We start from the raw sequence: 12,136 nt of genomic DNA, 5'->3' as shown, positions 1-12,136 counted from the left end.
CCCCACACACACCATACACACATACATACCGCACACACACACACACACCCCATACACGTGCACACACACACACACAGACATACCACACACACACATACCGCACACACACACACCACACACACACACATAGACACGCCCCCCACACACACCATACACACAGACATAACACACATACACACACCACACACAGAGATACCATACACACACATACTGCACATACACATACCATACACACAGACACCATACACACAGATATACCACACACACATCGACATACCACACATACACATACAATAAACACACACACCATACACACAGAGGCATACCACACGTACAATAAACACACACATGTATACATGTACACACACCATAGACATACGCATCACACACGGTACATACGTGTATACCACACATACATACCATAAACATGCACACACCATATACACACACCACACACACCACACACACCACACACACACACCACACACACACACTACGTGCACACACACCACACATACACACACATAATATACACACTCACAGACTCCACATACACAGACATATATACCACACATACACACACACACCACACACATACCGTAAACACACACACACACCATACACACAGAGAGACATACCACACACACAATAAACACACACATATATACCACATGCACACACACCACACACATACACATCACACAGAGACACACTATACACACGTATACCACACATACATACCATAAACATGCACACACACCATACACCCACACTACGTGCACACACACCACACATACGCACACCATGCACACACACAATGCACACAGACTCCACATACACAGACATATACACCACACATATACACACCACACACACACACACACAAACACACACTTACGCAGAGTTTTATTGGCACTATCACAGACCACCTTATCTCATCAGGTCTGGGGTGGGGAATCTGATTGCCTAGGGCCGATAAGTGGAGTGCCTTCTCTCCATATACAGTAATTGATCAGGGGCTGGCCATGGGACCAGCCAGGGCCAGCCAGACCCTGCCCTCGGGTGAGATCGTGGGACCTGGAGAGAGTCTCTTTCAGCTTGTGAGTGATGGCGTGGCTGCGGTGCAGGGCCTCCCCTTGACCACAGGCTGTGCAGGGAGAATCACCCACAGGCAGGGTAGGGAAAGGTGTGCCATGCGTGTGGTGTCTGCGTGTACACATGGGCCTGTATGTTTTGTATGTGTGGTTTCTGACGTGTGTGTGTAGTATTGTGGTGTGTATATGTGTGTGATCTGTGTATACGTGTGGTGTATGTGTGTGCTTATGGGCTAAGGTACCCTCTGTGTGTTGCTACCCTTGGAGTTGTCATCAGAACCAGGAAATCTGAGCAACCCCTGGTCTCCAGACCAGACGCGTGACCCTGCATGGAAACATCGCCAGAGCCTCCGCCCTCGGCGTGTGAAGAGCGCGGCAGGACGGCCATACTGGCTCTATGGCGCCCCACGCTCACCACGTGAACGCCCACCACGTGAACGCCCACGCAGCAGCGGCGCAGGCGCGCTGGGGAGGCGGGGTGGAGGCCAGAGAGCGTGTGCTCACCCCGTGGAAGCTCCAGGCGCTGTGCTTCAAGCCGCCTTCTCCCAACGTATCTGTCTCTGAACTGCTCAGAAGGAGCGCTGATGACTGCCCTACTTCCCGTGCCCACCACGCAATGCTCTCAGACCTCCTTCAAGCCGGAGGTGCCTGTGATTTCGCCCATCAATCAGAGATGAAGCCGCGGCCACGCTTGGAGGAGAGGAGGTCATCCTGGAGCTCTGCCACAAAAGAATCACTGCAACTCGAATAAGGGGGGGAAAAAAGCAGGGCCAGGGAGAGAGAAGAGAGGGACATGAGAGAGAGGGCCAGGGGGAGAAAGGGGGCCGGGGAGAGAGGAGCTGCTTCCAGAAGGAATAGATTTGTGCCTGCACTTTGATCCTGTCTGACTTTTATTTGTTTTAGCCGTATCCTCTTCACTGCACCACTCAGCCAAAGGTGCTTTAAATTAGATGAAGCTAGGAAACCCTTCCCCCTCCTCCTGCCCTACCCACCACACAGGCCGTGATCTTCCGTCAGCGTGAGATGCGTAATCACGCCATGCTCAAACATGGCTGGAACAAATTGAGACAAATAAATAAACTCAAAGGCACCACATGCGTTTGGAATGCTCTTTGCCACGGTTTCTTAACATGCTTGCAGACAGCTAACTCTCAAGGCAAACAAAAAGTGGCAGTGTTTACCCAGCTTCTATTTGGAGCGTGCTAGGAGCCCTTGACTCATAGATCGCTAGCTGATGGTGGAATTTGCACACAAATTCGTAGTTCATCATCACAGTCCGCCTTCCCTTGCCTTCTCTGCGTTCCTGCTTTTCAGTCATCCCAGCTGAACGCAGATTAGTTTTGGGTACACTGGTCCTAGCTTCCACCTGTCTTCAGAAGGCAGTACAGAGGTCACGGTGTCCTGAGAGTAGGGGGGTGGGAAGTGAGAGTGAGCCCGGGTTCAGGCTGCATGCACGCTCAGTGGTGTCATGACCCCATGGACTGTAAGCCGCCAGGCTCCTCTGTCCATGGGATTCTCCAGGCAAGAACGCTGGAGCGAGTTGCCATTTACCACTCCAGTGAGCCCAGCCCCTTTGATGAAAAGAGTGGACCAGTACCAGCCGGGCAGTCTCAGTTTGCTCAGCTCCAGGGCTGAGCTGTCTGGGGACAGTGTCTTCTCCTGTGCCCTAGCGAAAGAGGCAGGTGTCCCCAGGCCCTTGTAAGGCTCTAAATTGAATCTCTTATCTTTCGAAACTTTCCTCTGTGGAACTTGCTCCCATGGGCAGCCAAATGGCTCTGGATTCACCAGCACCTGGAGCCCTCCCCTCTCCTCCAAGGGAACGTCTTGTCCTTTTCTACCTTCGGGAGAATCCACATGGCCTCTGCTCCTGCCCAGTCAGGCACAGCTGTGACAGCCTCAAGACCATCACCCCCAGCATGAAGATGAAGCTTCTGTGGTGCTGAGATGAAAGCCCCTGACAAGAAGGTGCCTCATAGCTAAAGACTTTGAATCTTATCCGTGTCTGAAGATTGACAGAAAGACTCCTAATTTTAAATATAGACATTTAGAGGGACTCCCCTGGTGGTTCAGTGGTTAAGAATCCACCTTGCAATGCAGGGGACACAGGTTTGATCCCTGGTGGGGGAATTAATATCCCGCATGCCCGGGGGCAACTAAGCCAGCATGCTGCAACTATTGAACCAACAGACCTCAAACAGAGAATCTGCGCACCACAACAAAAATCCCACGTGCCGCAACTAAGACTCAATGCAGCCAAATAAGTAAATAATTTCTAAATATATATGCATATGTATATCTACAGATATATAGTGTATATTAAAAAAAAAAAAAACGCCAGGACATCAAGTCAGTCCTAAAGGAAATCAACTCTGAATATTCATTGGAAGGACTGATGTTGAAGCTGAAGCTGTAATTCTTTGGCCACCTGATGAGAAGAAGCGACTCATTGGAAAAGACCCTGATGCTGGGAAAGATTGAGCGGGAGGAGAAGAGAGCAACAGAGGATGAGATGGTTGGATGCAACCATTGGCTCAGTGGACTTGAGTTTGAGCACACTCCAAAGTGTGCCGAGCACACTCCCCCTGCCTGTAACAGCTCCCTAGTTTCCCAGGAGATGGTGAAGGACAGAGAATCCTAGCATGCTGCAGTCCATGGGGTCGTAAACAGTTGGACACAACTTACCAGCTGAACAACAGCAAATACACATTTATAAATATTTATAAATAGCATCTCATACTTTCTATGATTCCAATAGCTTCATACAATGAACTGCAAGCTGGCCACACCCCCGACAGGGCTCCCACATCTAATGCTCCACGGGCATCTGTCTGTCTCTTGGCTCTCTTTAGACCTTCCTTGACTGCCGAGCACACTCTCCCAGCCTGTAACAGCACCCTAGTTTTCCAGTGAGGAATCACCTCTGCCCAGTTGCCCACGGTCTTTTGGGAGGTACACTGGTCAGTATTTTCCAGACAGACAGAACCAACAGGATGTGTATGGATATAGAGAGATTTATTTAAAGGAATTGGCTCACCCAGCTGTGAAGATGCAAGTCTAAATCCTGTGGGGCGGGCTGGCAGCTGGAGACCCAGGAAGAGCTCTGGTCCAGGTCCCAAAGGCCAGCTGCTGGCAGAATCCCTTCTTGCTCAGGGGAGGTCAGTCTTCGTTCTCACCGTGGCTTCAGATGATTGGGTGAGGCCCTTCCATGTTAAGTTCACAGATGTAATGGCTAATCACATCCCAAAATACCTTCATGGAGACATTGAGAATAATATTTAACAGAAATTCACTGGCAGTCCAGTGGTTAGGACTCTGAACTTCCACCTGGTTGGGGAACAAAGATCCAGTATGCTGTGTGGTATGGCCCCAAAAAAATAGAATAATACTTGACCAAAGCTCCAATCCTTTGGCCACCTGATGCGAAGAGCTGACTCATTGGAAAAGACAACGATGCTGGGAAAGATTGAAGGCAGGAAGAGAAGGGGGCAACAGAGGATGCGATGGCTGGATGGCTTCATTGACTCAGTGGACCTGAGTTTGAGCAAACTCCAGGAAATGGTGATGGAGTGTCTGGCCTGCTGCAGTCCATAGGGTCACAAAGTCAAACACGGCTGAGCAACTGAACAAGAGGGGCCTGGGTGGGTGTCTAGAGCAGGCAGTACACAGAGCGAGGGCTAGGGGGCATGGAGCAGCAGCACACAGCACCCCACAGGCTGCACCACCCTGGGCCAGAGCTCACCGTGCCATGAAGGACAGGGAAGCCTGGCAAGCTGAAGCCCATAGGGCCGCAAAGATCTGGACACAACTTAGTGACTGAACAACAGCAACAATCTTAACCAAATATCTGGACACGGTGGTCCAGTTAACATATGAAATTAACCAGGACAGGATAATGCCAGGTCAACAGCTTGCATTTACAGAAGTGGCAGGGCCCTGAGTGCACCCCCGCTGGACTGGGAGTAACTGGAGAGGGAGATGGGGACCCATGTCTTCCCCTAATGCCCTGCGGTGGCGCTTCCTGTCCCTTGCTTCCTGGCTCCCTTCTGTTGACTCCACATAGGGTGCACAGCCCCCAGTGGATTCTGGGAGCATCTTACCCAAGAAACATTCACTGTCCTGCCACTAAACCCCCTGGGATGGGCCTCAGTTCTTGAAGGCAACTCTTAGAATCTTTTTTCCATTTCTTCCTGCACATCTCTTGCAACTTCTTTTTTCTTGGATCAATTCTGCTAATTTATACCTCCATCAAAATCATCTATTTCATCTGATGTTTTAATGTACTAGGACAGAGTTTGTGGCAGGAACAGTGGCGTTCATAAACGTTCAACCTGCTTCCCACACTGCCCCACACCAGTACAGGGTCATATGATTGGTTCTGACCAACAGGCTTTGAGCAAGCGCGACACATGGCGCTTCTGGGCCAAAATATAGAAGGGCCAGAGTGTGATTCTCCAGTGTGTCTTCCCAGCTGTATTATCCCAGACGAGGGGGTCCCAGTCAGCCTGAGTCCCTGAGTGTCTGGGTCGAACAAGAGACCTTCTGACCTACATTGCATGTAGGGCCTGAGGGCAAAATAACTCTCTGTGGTTTTAAGTCTCTGAGACACGTTGCTGCTTCCATCTATTTCCTAACATCCTCTTCTCGTGAATACAAAGACATCTTCCTATATCTCCTTCTGCAATTTTCAGTCTTCTTTTCTTCCCCCTAATCCAACCAGCTGGAATCTATTGGAGGTTTGACATGGAAAGGGATGTTAGTCTTTAGGTAACATTTTACCCATGGCTAGCCGATACAAGTCCAAAATCTTGTATTCAGTGTTCCCTACTTACTTGAAATGCCGCCTTTATCAAAAGACAAATTCACCCATGTCATGGAGTCTATGCATTGGTGACTCTGGACTGATCAAAATTGCAGATTGTTGTAAAAGTCAGAAATTCTAGGCAAGTTATTTGGCTTGTCATCCATCACCCTGGAACCCCCATCTCCCCTGGACATACCTACATGGTACCAACAGACAAGAGCTTCCCTCAGGGGGCACCTGTGCAGGTATCAGAAACAGATCAGAAGGTATTGGAAACCTTACAATGAGCAAACATCTGGGGTTTGGACTCATACGGACCACAAGTTTTCCCAAGGAAGGTCAAGGGGATTTGCCAGACCCACTTGAACAACAGAAAGAGGGAGCTTTCCGATGGTGGGTGCAGAGTGTGGTGACGGGAAATTCCCAGGAGCCCATCAATTCTGGAAGGCCTCCAGATCCAGGATGGAGAAGCAGATGGTTGGAGGCAACACTCCCGACCCCAGGACAGCCCTTGAGGCTGTTAGGGTGGAAAACACAGGTCTGACCCCTCTGCTCCTGGGTGCCTTCTCCATGCTGGCTGGGGCTGGGTGGGGAAGGACAGCCACTGCAGCTGGGGTCACCCTCGAACTGGGGGACCTCTATTCAGTGGCTCAAAACATCAAGGACTGACCACCTGACCTTTTGCTGGGTCTCCTTTTCCTCGGGCCACAACCCCTTCTGACCAAAGGGGCAGGAGAGCTCTGGATGGAAGGAGCACTGGAGATCGGATGGATATGGTCAGTTCCGGTTTCACACTGTTACTCTATCCTCAATAAGCTGAATGATCTAGGAGAATCTGCATTTTTGAGGTTCCTTGAACTTTATTAGGGCTTCCCTGATAGCTTGGTTGGTAAAGAATCCACCTGCAATGTAGGAGACCCCGTTTTGATTCCTGGGTCAGGAAGATCCACTGGAGAAGGAATAGGCTACCCACTCCAGTATTCTTGGGCTTCCCTTGTGGCTCAGCTGGTAAAGAATCTGCCTGCAATGTGGGAGACCTGGGTTTGATCCCTAGGTTGGGAAGATCCCCTGGCGAAGGGAAAGGCTATCCACTCCAATATTCTGGCCTGGAGAATTCCATGGACTGTATAGTCCATGGGGTCACAAAGAGTCAGACATGACTGAGTGAATTTCACTTTCACTTTGGACTTTATTCATCTTTCCTGATTTCAAAATCCACTTGAATTTTACTCTATACTGCCAGATCAAAACAAAGGGCTGCCGTATTTACATCTTCTACCACAAATCCCCTTCAAATGACAAAATAAAAATGGAAATAAGAATAGACTTCCTGCAGCACTGAAAGTGGGGCATAAGTCCTCTTGGAGGAGGTTGCCATTAGCCCCACAACAAAGCCACTGAGTAGACGACCCACACACTGGAGAACGACTCTACCAAGGACGTTCTCAAACTGTTGTGAGAGTTCTGGGGCCCACAGCAGATTTCCCACCTGGGGATCCAGCAAAGGGACTGAGAACTCCCAGGGAATTTGACTTTGAAGACCAGTGGGACTTCATTACAGAACTTCTGCAGGACTGGGGAAACAGACTCTTGGAGGGCACAAACAAAACCTTGGGTACAGCAGGACCCAGGAGAAAGGAGCAGTGACCCCACAATAGACTGAGCTAGACTTGCCTGTGAGTGTCCAGGGGTCTCCAGCAGAGGCATGGGTCCACAGAGGCCTGCCATGGAGTCAGGGGCACTGAATACAAAAGTCCTGGGAGCTGCAGCATGCTGGCATAAGTCCTTTTGAAGGACGTTGGCCTACAGGGAGGGAAAACAGCCCCACCCATCAACAAAAAATTGGATTATAGATTTCCTGAGCATGGCCTTACCTATCAGAGCAAGACCCCTACTCCCCCCACAGTCAGTTCCTCCCATCAGGAAGCTTCCACAAGGCTCTTATCCTTCTCCATCAGAGGGCAGACAGAATGAACACCACAATCACAGAAAACTAACCAATCTGATCACATGGACCACAGCCTTGTCTAACTCAGTGAAACTATGAGCCATGCCGTGTAGGGCCACCCAGGACGGACGGGTCATGGTGGAGAGTTCTGACAAAAATGTGGTCCACTGGAGAAGGGAATGGCAAGCCACTTCAGTATTCTTGCCTTGAGAACCCCATGAACAGTATGAAAAGGCAAAAAGATGAACTCCCAGGTCAGTAGGTGCCCAATATGCTACTGGAGAAGAGTGGAGAATAGCTCCAGAAAGAATGAAGAGGCAGAGCCAAAGTGAAAACAACACCCAGTTGTACATGTGACTGGTGATGGAAGTAAAGTCCGATGCTGTAAAGAACAGTCGTGCATGGGAACCTGGGCTGTGTGGCCCCTGAATCAAGGAAAATTGGACGTGGTCAAACAGAGATGACAAGAGTGAACACCAACATTCTAGGAATCAGTGAACTAAAATGGACTGGAGTGGTCGAATTTAACTCAGATGACCATTATATCTACTACTGTGGGCAAGAATACCTTAGAAGAAAGGGAGTAGCCCTCACAGTCAACAAAAGAGTCCAAAATGCAGTTCTTAGGTGCAATCTCAAGAATGAAAGAATGATCTCTGTTCATTTCCAAGGCAAACCATTCAATGTCACAGTAATCCAAGTCTATGCTCCAACCACTAATGCCTAAGAAGCTGAAGTTGAACAGTTCTATGAAGACCTACAAGATCTTCTAGAACTGACACCAAAAAAAAAAAAAGTGTCCATTTCATCATAGGGAACTGGAATGCAAACGTAGGAAGTCAAGAGATACCTGGAATAACAGGAAAGTTTGGCCTTGGAGTACAAAATGAAGCAGAACAAAGGCTAACAGAGTTTTGTCAAGAGAACACACTGGTCATAGAAAACACCCTTTTCCAACAAAAGGAATGACTCTACACATGGACATCACCAGATGGTCAATACCAAAATCAGACTGATTATATTCTTTGTAGTTGAAGATGTAGGAACTATACAGTCAGCAAAAACAAGACCTGGAGATAACTACAGCTCAGATCATGAACTCCTTATTGCAAAATTTAGACTTAACTTGAAAACAGTAGGGAAAACCTCTAGACTGTTCAGATAGGACCTAAATCAAACCCCTTGTATGCCAAAGCCTTTGACTGTGTGGATCACAATAAACTGTGGAAAATTCTGAAAGAGATGAGAATACCAGACCACCTAACCTGCCTCTTGAGAAATCTGTATGCAGGTCAGGAAGCAACAGTTAGAACTGGACATGGAACAACAGACTGGTTCCAAATAGGAAAAGGAGTACGTCAAGGCTGTATATTGTCACCCTGCTTATTTAACTTATATACAGAGTACATCATGAGAAACGCTGGACTGGAAGAAACACAAGCTGGGAATCAAGATTGGCGGGAGAAATATCAATAACCTCAGATATGCAGATGATACCACCCTTATGGCAGAAAGTGAAGAGGAGCTAAAAAGCCTCTTGACTGATGAAAGTGAAAGAGGAGAGCGAAAAATTTGGCTTAAAGCTCAACATTCAGAAAACGAAGATCATGTCATCCGGTCCCATCACTTCATGGGAAACAGACGGGGAAACAGTAGAAACAGTGTCAGACTTTACTTTTTTGGCTCCAAAATCACTGCAGATGGTGACTGCAGCCATGAAATTAAAAGATGCTTACTCCTTGAAAGAAAAGTTATGACCAACCTAGACAGCATATTCAAAAGCAGAGACATTACTTTGCCAACTAAGGTCCGTCTAGTCAAGGCTATGGTTTTTCCTGTGGTCACGTATGGATGTGAGAGTTGGACTGTGAAGAAGGCTGAGCGCCAAAGAATTGATGCTTCTGAAGTGTTGTGTTGGAGAAGACTCTTGAGAGTCCCTTGGACTGCAAGGAGATCCAACCAGTCCATTCTGAAGGAGATCAACCCTGGGATTTCTTTGGAAGGAATGATGCTGAAGCTGAAACTCCAGTACTTTGGCCACCTCATGAGAAGAGTTGACTCATTGGAAAAGACTGTGATGCTGGGAGGGATTGGGGGCAGGAGGAGAAAGGGACGACTGAGGGGGAGATGGCTGGATGGCATCACCGACTCGATGGACGTGAGTCTGAGTGAACTCCGGGAGATGGTGATGAACAGGGAGGCCTGGCATGCTGTGATTCATGGGGTTGCAAAGAGTCAGACGACTGAGCGACTGAACTGAACTGAACTGACAATTATACAGTGAAAGTGACAAATAGATTCAAGGGGTTAGATCTGATAGATAGAGTGCCTGAAGAACTATGGGTGGAGGTTCGTGACATTGTGCAGGAGGTGGTGATCAAAATCATCTCCAAGAAAAAGAAATGGAAAAAGGCAAAATGGCTGTCTGAGGAGGCCTTGCAAATAGCTGAGAAAAGAAGAGATGTGAAAGGCAAAGGAGAAAAGGAAAGATACACCCATCTGAATGCAGAGTTTGAACAAATAGCAAGGAGAGATAAGAAAGCCTTCCTCAGTGATCAATCCAAAGAAATAGAAGAAAACAATCGAATGGGAAAGACTAGAGATCTCTTAAGAAAATGAGAGATACCAAGGGAACATTTCATGCACAGATGGGCACAATAAAGAACAGAAATGGTATGGACCTAACAGAAGCAGAAGACGTTAAGAAGAGGTGGCAATAATATACAGATACAAAAAAGATCTTCATGACCCAGATAACACTGATGGTGTGCTCACCTAGAGCCAGACATCCTGGAGTATGAAGTGAAGCAGACTTTAGAAAGCATCACTACGAACAAAGCTACTGGAAGTGATGAAATTCCAGTTGAGCTATTTCAAATTCTAAAAAATTATGTTGTTAGAAAAGGTAGAGGAACCAGAGATCAAATTGCCGACATCTGCTGGATCATCAAAAAAGCAAGAGTTCCAGAAAACCATCTATTTCTGCTTTATTAATTATGCCAAAGCCTTTGACTGTGTGGATCACAATAAACCGTGGAATATTCTGAAAGAGATGAAAATACCAAACCACTTAATATGCCTCTTGAGAAATCTGTATGTAAGTCAGGAAGCAACAGTTAGAACTGGACATGGAACAACAGACTGTTTCCATATCGGGAAAGGAATACGTCAAGGCTGTATATTGTCACCTTGCTTATTTAACTTATATGCAGAGTACATCATGAAAAAATCTGGGCTGGATGAAGCACAAGCTGGAATCAAGATTGCCAGGAGAAATATCAATAACCTCAGATCTGCAGATGACACCACCCTTATGGCAGAAAGTGAAGAACTAAAGAGCTTCTTGATGAAAGTAAAAGAAGAGAGTGAATAAGTTGGCTTAAAATTCAACATTCAGAAAACTAAGATCATGGCATCCAGTCCCATCACTTCACGGCCAATAGATGGGGAAACAGTGGCTGACTTTATTTTGGGGGGCTCCAAAATCACTGCAGATGGTAACTGCAGCCATGAAATTAAGATGCTTACTCCTTGGAAGGAAAGCTATGACCAATCTAGACAGCATATTAAAAAGCAGAGACATTACTTTGCCAACAAAGGTCCATCCAGTCAAAGCTATGGTTTTTCCAGTGGTCATGTAAAGATGTGAAAGTTGGACCATAAAGAAAGCTGAACACAGATGAATTGATACTTTTGAACTGTGGGACTGGAGAATATTCTTGAGAGTCCCTTGGACTACATGGATATCAATCCAGTCAATCCTAAAGAAAATCACTCCTGAATATTCATTGAAAGGACTGATGCTGAAGCTGAAACTCCAGTACTTTAGCCACCTGATGCGAAGAACTGACTCACTGGAAAAGACCCTGATGCTGGAAAAGATTGAAGGCAGGAGGAGAAGGGGATGACATAGGAAGAGATGGTTGGGTGGTATCACCAACTTGATGGATATGAGTTTGAGAAAACTCCGGGAGCTGGTGATGGACAGGGAGGCCTGGCGTGCCACAGTCCATGGGGTTGCAAAGAGTCAGACATGACTGAGCGACTGGACTGCGCTGAGCACTGAAAGTAGAGAGGAGTGCCATAATCCTGGGAGACGTGAAGTTGAGAACATTATCCCGATATGAATTCCACACTGAGGTGAGAAGCCGAGAATACAGCTCAGGCTTGGGACTGGATGTTTGGGGAGGAAGGCGGCTTGGTTTTCCCCAAGGAACCTCAGAAAAAACTCATGCTTGGGGGCGTTTGTAGCTTTGAGCAGCAGAAGGGCATGGGACAGCTTTGGGGGTCCCA

At 47.6% G+C, this 12,136-nt stretch overlaps 1 pseudogene; it reads left to right on the top strand.

Moving 5' to 3' along the window:
• The first annotated feature begins 1,491 nt into the window (after positions 1–1,491).
• The window catches only part of LOC120856618, a 51,396-nt pseudogene continuing 40,751 nt past the window's right edge, over positions 1,492–12,136 (top strand).

Source organism: Oryx dammah, unplaced genomic scaffold, assembly GCF_014754425.2.
Source record: "Oryx dammah isolate SB20612 unplaced genomic scaffold, SCBI_Odam_1.1 HiC_scaffold_28, whole genome shotgun sequence".
NCBI classification, from domain to species: Eukaryota; Metazoa; Chordata; class Mammalia; order Artiodactyla; family Bovidae; genus Oryx; species Oryx dammah.
The sequence above is the reverse complement of the archived record's forward strand: the minus strand, read 5'-3'. Positions and strand labels throughout refer to the sequence as shown.